The sequence below is a fragment of the Cnephaeus nilssonii genome (genome assembly GCF_951640355.1).
Source record: "Cnephaeus nilssonii genome assembly, chromosome: 7".
Taxonomy (NCBI): Eukaryota; Metazoa; Chordata; class Mammalia; order Chiroptera; family Vespertilionidae; genus Cnephaeus; species Cnephaeus nilssonii.
In genome coordinates, this window is record NC_137078.1 from 51,069,710 (window position 1) to 51,078,128 (window position 8,419).

General features: G+C 40.1%; 1 pseudogene across 1 annotated transcript; it reads left to right on the forward strand.

Annotated features, from left to right (window-relative positions):
- The first annotated feature begins 4,056 nt into the window (after window positions 1-4,056).
- Window positions 4,057-4,358, forward strand: LOC307103437 (cytochrome c-like; annotated as a pseudogene). Its single transcript has one exon. The product of its transcript is annotated as a cytochrome c-like (transcript).
- The last annotated feature ends 4,061 nt before the right edge of the window (window positions 4,359-8,419 follow it).

The window sequence follows — 8,419 nt, forward strand, 5'->3', positions numbered from 1 at the left end:
ATGGTAATGTATAAAAACAATGCTATGCATTCTCAATGCATATAAATTATTTCCCTAGAAGGCAATGGGATTTTTTTTATTGTAACTTTTACTACAATGTCTGCATTAACTGAAATATTAACCAATAATAAATTTATTTATGAGAAAAAATATGAAAGTAGACTTTGTAATTAGAGCGAGAAAAAATTCCCCCAATCTATATCTTTCTCTTGATGAGGCAACATAGACTATTGTCTAATAAAAGATCAGTATTCCAGAGGATGTTTCTTAGAGGAGACTCTGCTGAATACTGGTGGTTTCAGATGATCTATCAAATGGCTGATATAAATTTTAATGTTTTCAAAGAAAAATAAATTTGTCTGGATACATATCATATGTAAATTTAATTATAATTTTTTATATATTCTTATTATATTATTAATAATCTTAACATCTTTAATGGTTGACATTGTTTTTACAAGAATCTTTCAACCAACATTCAATTGACATTTTCAAAGAACATAATTTCACATGATTTGTGTTTTGGCATTTTCAATTATTTAATTTCCATTCTGAAGATATTATTTGTTTTAATTCATCACTGTGGCAGGCATACCCTATGGTGATCCTCCATGATGACTATCCTTGGCGTCCATGCCTTTATGTAATCACCTCCTCTTGAGTGTGGATGGGAGCTATGACTTGCGTCTAACCAATAGAATATAGCAAAGGTGATAGAATGTCACTTGTGATTAGGTACCTTATGTAAGACTCTATGCTGGATAAACTGGAAATAGAAACTCTCCTTGCTAGCCTGTTGCAGGGAGCAACCATAGTGGAGAATCCCATGTGGCAGGGTTCTAGAGGAAATGGCTAGGGACTGTGGGTCACCTGTGTGGGTGACCTCTGGTGGCTGAAGGCAACCTCCAGCCTGCAGAAAGCTAGGGCCCTGAGTCATATAATTACAAGGAAATAAATTGTGTCAATAACCTGAGTGAGCCTGGCAATGGATTCTTCACCAGCCAAACACCTGAAGGAGAATGCAGCCTAGCTAATACCTTGATTAAGCTTTGAGGGATCCTGAATAGAGGACTTGGTCAAGTCTTGACAAAGTTTCTATGGAAACTGTGAAATAATGTGTCTTTTTTTTTAAGCCCCTAAGGTTGTCGTCACTTGTTACACAGCAATAGAAAACTAATAAAATCACCAATTCACAATGATGTATCTTATGGCTTACAAATGGCTCATGATGGAGTGAAAGTAGGAATATAATACTAGAACTCAGAATCAAGTTGTACTCATAGCAAACAGGGCTGTACTATGACATATACAATGTAAATCTGTTTGTGCTAGGTAAGTGAATTTGAAAGTTGAACACGTGTACAAATAACATAAGAAATCCTGGTATGTATTTTTATTGGAACACTGATTAGTTTGTTCCAATCTAAGTCCAGTTTATTGTATGAAATACTAGAGGGCTGGTGCACAAATTCATGCACAGGTGTGGTCCCTCGGCCTGGCCAGTGTTTGGGGCTGTTAGGGACCGGCCGGTGGGGTTGGGGGAGGTTGGCTGGCCACGGGAGGTTGGCTGTGGGAGTGCACTGACCAATAGGAGGCAGCTCCTGCATTGAGCATCTGCCCCCTGGTGGTCAGTGCGCATTATAGCAACTGGTCGACTGGTCGACTGGTCATTTGGTCGTTTGGTCGCTTAGGCTTTTATATATATACTAGAGGCCCAGTGCACAAAATTCATGCATGGGGGGGTATCTTCTCAGCTCAGCCTGCACCCTCCCCAATTCAGGACCCCTCAGGGGATTTCCGACTGCTGGTTTAGCCCCGATCTTGGGGATCGGGGCTAAACCAGCAGTCAGACATCCCTCTCACAATTCAGGACCACTGGCTCCTAAGTGCTCACCTGCCTGCCTGCCTGATCTTCCCTAACTACCCCCCCACCAGCCTGATCACCCCTAACCTCCTCTGCCTGCCGGCCTAGTCGCCCCCAACTGCCCCCCTTGCCAGCCTGGTCACCCCCAACTTCCCTCACCAGCCTGGTTGCCCCTAACTGCCCCCCCCCACTGGCCTGGTCGCCCCTTACAGCCCCCCTGCTGGCCTGGTTGCCCCCAACTGCCCTCCTCTGCTGGCCTGATCGTCCCTAGCTGCCCCCCCCACCAGCCTGGTTGCCCCTTACTGCCCCCTTTGCTGACCTGGTTACTCCAACTCCCCCCTCTGCCAGCCTGGTCATCCCCAACTTCCCCACTCTGCGGGCCTGGTTGCCTCTAACTGCCCCCCCTGCTGGCATGGTCACCCCTTACTGCCCTCCTGCTGGCCTGGTTGCCCCCAGCTGCCCCCTGCCAGCCTGGTAGCCCCTTAGGCCCTCCTGCCGGCCAGGTCACCCCACACAGCCTGCTGTTCAGTCATTTGGTCATCCCTCACTAACCCCCCTGCCGACCTGGTCGCCCCATGCAGTCTGTGTTCGGTCATCCATCCAGTTGTTTTGGTCGTGACAGCCCCTGGCTTTTTATATATTAGGATAAATTATATCAGATTTTCATATAGTATTTTCAAATTAAGCACAGTAGTTATTTGATAAGCCAATCAAATTTATTTATTTTCCCCCAAAATACACCAAATGAATATTTTCTAGTTAAAAAAAAAGACTTTTGTCAGTAAATACAGATGAAAGATCAACTATAGAAGAAACATTCAAAATTGCACTCCATATAGCATTAACAGACATGAGACTTAGAAACCCAGACAGATAATATGTTCAGAGAGAAGAGCAGACTTAGCAGTTGGCAGAATTCCTCTATCAAATGGCACTCTTTGTCATCACACACTATCAGTAGCATATAATATAAAAGAAAAATTAATAGCCCATCTGTGTCATAGTAGATATAGAAATTTGGGATAGTCTAAAACAATATCAAAAGTATGAATCAGCCTTAGGCATGTGTTTGGAATCTATATAAGGCCCAATGAGTGTTTTTTTTTAAACTTTTTAATTTTGAAATACATTTAGATTTATAGAAGTTTTGGAAATATTGTACAGAAGGCTCCTATATACTATAGTTTCCATCTAACATAACTATGATAAATTTATCAAAACTAGGAAAATAGTATCAGAAAATTATATTAACCTTAATTATATACTTTATTCAGATTTCAATAGTTTTTGTTTGTTTGTTTGTTTGCTAATGTCCTTTTTATAATTCAGCTAATAATTCAGTTTTCTGGGTTGCATTTGTCAGTCTCACCTTAGTGTCCCTGAATCTGGGAAAGTTTCTCAGTCTATACTTCCCCTTCATAACATTGATACTTATGAAGAGTATTGGTCAGTTATTTTGTAGAATGTCCCAATTTAGATTTGTTTGATGTTTTCTCATAACTAAACTGGGGTTAATGATGAGGGGGAAGTTTACTGCAGAGTGGAAATGCCCTTCTCATTGCCTCACTTTGTGACATCAGTGTGACTTGTTGCTGGGGATTTTAACCTTGTTGATGTGGTTAAGGTGATGTCTGCTGGGTTTCTCCATTGTAATTTTTTTTTTCCCTTTCTGTATTCTTTCATTATTTTCCCATATTCGTTCATTAGAAGCAAAATAAAAAGTTTATGAAATAGGAGCACGACCTAGGAGAATAACCGAATTAAAGAAGACACAGCTTAGTAGCTATTTGGGGAGAAATTCTCTTCTTCCCAAGTGTCCAGAATCAAGTGACTGAGGAGGCAAATGCCACTTTCCCTATGCAACAAAGGGAAATGGACTCAGACTTAAATTTTTTTTTTCGCCAAAACCGGTTTGGCTCAGTGGATAGAGCCTTGGCCTGTGGACTGAAGGGTCCCAGGTTAAATTCCGGTCAAGGGCATGTACCTTGGTTGCGGGCACATCTGTGCAGGAGGCAGCTGATCGATGTTTCTCTCCCATCGATGTTTCTGACTCTCTATCTCTCTCCCTTCCTCTCTGTAAAAAATCAATAAAATATATTTAAAAAAAAATTTTTTTTTCTCCAGAGAGAGTGGGACATCCAGCTTGCAAGTGGGGATTTCTGTGTCATGCATGACTACCGAGCAATTTAAAAATGGGTGATGTTGGGAAGGGCAAGAATATTTTTGTTCAGAAGTAGGCCTAGTGCCATAATGTGGAAAAGGGAGGCAAGCACAAGACTGGGCCAAATCTCCATGGTCTCTTTGGGTGAAAGACAAGTCAGGCTCCTGGATTTTCTTACATGGATGCCAACAAGAACAAAGGTATCACCTGGGGTGAGGCTTTGGAGAATCCCAAGAAGTACATCCCTGGAACAAAAATGATCTTCACTGGCATTAAGAAGAGTGCAGAAAGGGCAGACTTGTAGCTTATCTCAAAAAAGCTACTAATGAGTAATAGTTGGCCACTGCCTTGTTTATTACAAATGTCTCATGCCTTTTTTTATGTGTACCATATTTAAATTGATCTCATACACCAGAATTCAGATCATGGATGGCTAATAGAGCATTTCTTCCGGGCAGTCCTGATTTAAATAAGATTGGTTTGTGGTTAAATGAATATGGTCAGCTTTTTGAGCTTTGATGATAATTTTGGTTCAGCATGAGCTGTCACTGTCCTCCCTTCTAAAAATATAATTAGACTTGATTCCTAGTGTTCAACTTTTCACAGAGCTGGTGATTGCCATCTCAAAACCTCCAGGAGATTTGGCTTATATTTAGATTTATATGACTAGTTGTATTAATATGTTTAAATTCTGAGGAAATCCCTTCCCTGTCTGTTAGACCTGCAAGACTTGCTTGTATTTCAAGTTGTTTTCATTAGCCTATTAAAAGGCAAGCTCTGCAGATAAGCTGGCAGTGACCATTTTATCTTTTTGGTCCCAACTGTGCCATTTAATAAAATTCACTGTTTCTAAACTGTTGCCTTTTACTGAATGAAAGGCATTTTAGTGTGGTTTATGTATACTATCAAATAAAGAGTATTTAGCACTTAAAAAATTTTCTCCAGCACTCACTTATTCATGGCATACAAAGTTGCTAGGTTCATCTTGTATTTTCTCATTCATAACCCTAAAATCAGCCATTGCTCTATAGTCCTGGTCCTTTGTGTCAAGTCTATTGATGAGCCTGTTGAAGTCATTCTTTTTAAAAAAATATTTTTATTGAGTTTATTTATTTCAGACAGAAAGGGAGAGGGAGAGAGAGATAGAAACATCAATGATGAGAGAGAATCATTGATAGGCTGCCTCCTGCACTGGGGATCGAGTCTGCAACCTGGGATATGCCCTGACCAGGAATCGAACCCATGACCTCCAGGTTCATAGGTCGATGCTCAACCACTGAGCCACACAGGCTGTGGTGTTTTATTTTTATTTATTATTATTATTATTTTATTTCATTTTCATATACAAAAAAGATAAAACTTGAAATAGTTCTAGATTTTTCCTCCTATTCTGTTGGGGTGTGGCTGTTTCTTCACATGTTGGGGCGGGGGGGAACTACATTCACATCAGTTTATTTGAGGACCCAGTGCAGAGTTCAAGCAGCAAAATGCCAGTTTAGAAGAGCTAATTTCAAACTTGACACTCATTTCTAAAATTACCACCATTGTTCTTTCCACAATGTCTTCATTTTGCAACTGTAATTACATGGATGTCTGCATTAGGCCATTTTTGATGTGTGGGTGTATATGATATATTCACTGAGTGGCCAGATTATTATGACCTCTGAACGCATAATAATCTGGCCACTCAGTATATATATATTAGAGGCCCAGTGCATGAATTCGTGCATGGGTGGGGTCTGGCCAGCCTGGCCAGGGGGAGGGGACATGGGCAGTTGGCCGACCTGCCTGCTGGTCGAACTTCTGGTCGAGGGGACAATTTGCATATTAGCCTTTTATTATATAGGATATACACCGAGTGGCCAGATTATTATGTGTTCAGAGATCATAATAATCTGGCCACTTAGTGTATATATGTGTGTGTAATATATATATCAGCATACATTTGAAATCCAGGCAGGTTAACAGCAACAAACTTAACTCTCTCTGTGTGTGTGTGTGTGTATATATATATATGTATATATATATATACACACACACATATATATATATGTGTATATATGTATATATATATGTGTATATATGTATATATATATATATATGTGCATATATATAGATAGATAGATAGATATAGATATAGATATACATATAGTTTTAAAAACATGATACTTCAGTATAACTTCTGTTAACTCGGTAGTGCAAGCTATTTCTGTCCTACAACATTTTCATTTTATAGCTCTAAGAGGGTGAAAATGACCTATTACATTTACATCTCACATATCCTGGTATACAAACAGTACTTAATTGAATTTGAGCCAAAAACTAGAAGTCTTTCGTTTTAGCACTTGAAAAGCTTCATCGCTTCTAACAGCCTTAAATCATAGACTAGTCACATTTCCAGAGTCTGCAATTACTAGTTCTAAAACTGCAAGAAACAGGTGAATCCAAACTTTTAATTACAATGTCTTATATACAAATTAGATAACGCAGCTCAATAAGGCTTCACTATCATCCTAAACCCAACACACACATTCTCCACTTAGATAGACAAGTCTTAGGGTTTTCCTTCTCCTTACAAATAATGTACAGATTTAGAACTTGCTGGTAAAACTGACATATAAGATGGCAAATGAGAGGTAACACTTTCTGTTGGTTCCAAAATTGGTCCAGCAAATTTACATTTCCACTTGATTTTTGTCATAGTTTTCTTTTATCTGCTGGAAGTACCTCTCTTAGCATATTGTTTACCTTGTTCATTTCAGCCTTTAATATATTGTCATTGTTTTATATCTTTGATAGTTCCAACATTTATATTGTATTTCTATCATGTCACACAATTCTCATTTTTTTTGTGTGTGGTGGAAATAATTAAAATCCAGTCTCTTTGAAACTTAAAAATTAAGTATATAGTTATTAATGACTATAAATTCTATGTTGTACATTAGATCTCTAGGACTTATTTACCTATTAGTTCCAAAAATCTTATACAAAATCCCCCCACCCTCAGTACTAGTAAGCAATATTCTACTGTCCATTCTTAAATTCCACATAAAGTGATGTCATATAGTATGTGACTATTCCTGTGGGACTTATTTCACTTTGAATAAATCCTTCAATATTTATTCATGTTGTCACAAATGGAAAGATATTTTTCTTTCTCGTGGTTGAATAATATTAAAAATATGAACATATTATTCAGCCATGACATATTCATATGTTAAAGAACCCAAGCCTTTAGCTTCAAGTTAAATATTATTATTTAATGTTGAGAATGTCTGTGTTTCTAAAGAATACCAATTATAATGCTAATGGACATTGGTAAGAGTTTAACTCTTTACTATGAGTTGGTGACTTCTTGCCCTAACTGGTTTGGCTCAGTGGATAGAGCATCTGTCTGTGGACCAAAGGGTCCCAGGTTTGATTTTGGTCAAGGACACATACCTTGGTTGCAGGCTCCTCCCTGGCCTGGGCCCTGGTCAGGGCTCATTCTTGCAGGAGGCAACCAATCAATGTGCTTCTCTCACATTGATATATCTCTCTGTCTTTCCCTCTCTCTTCCACTCTTTCTAAAAAATCATTGCAAAAAATATCCTTGGGTGAGGATTTTAAAAAAAGAAAAAGAGTTGGTGCCTTCTTCCATGAGGTATAATGAGAATATAGAAATACTAGAGGCCCCGTGCACGAAATTCATGCACGAGGGTGGGGGTTCCCTCAGCCCAGCCTGGACCCTCTCCAATATGGGACCCTTCGGGGGATGTCCGACAGCCGGTTTTGGCACAATCCTCTCACAATCCAGGACCGCTGGCTCCTAACTGCTCACCTGCCTGCCTGCCTGGTCACCCCCAACTGCCCCTCCACCAGCCTGGTCACCCCCAAATGCCCCCCCACCAGCCTGGTTACCCCCAACTGCCCCCCCCACTAACCTGGTCACCCCCAATTGCCCCCCCTTTGCTGGTTTGGTTGCCCATAACTGCCCCTCCCTTCCGGCCTGGTCATCCCTCACTGCCCCCCCCTGCTGGCCTGGTCGCCCCTCACTATCCCCCCTCCCAGCCTGGTCGCCTCTCACTGCCCCCCCCCCCCCCCCCCGCCAGCCTGGTTGCCCCTAACTGCCCTTCTTGCTGGCCTGGTCGCCCCACGCAGCCTGCTGTTTGGTTGTTACTATGAGGGCGTCATGACCAATTTACATATAACCCTTTTATTAGTGTAGATATATATTTATATACTGTATATTCAAATGCTTTAAAAGATTTTAAAAAATGCATCTAGAAATAAATGGATGGCAACAAAAATTGAAGTAATAATATGATACTAATATTATCAATCCACATATAATAAAAATTAGGTTTTATTCTTGACATGCCTTGCAAAAATTAGTCATCTCTCAAATGCATTCA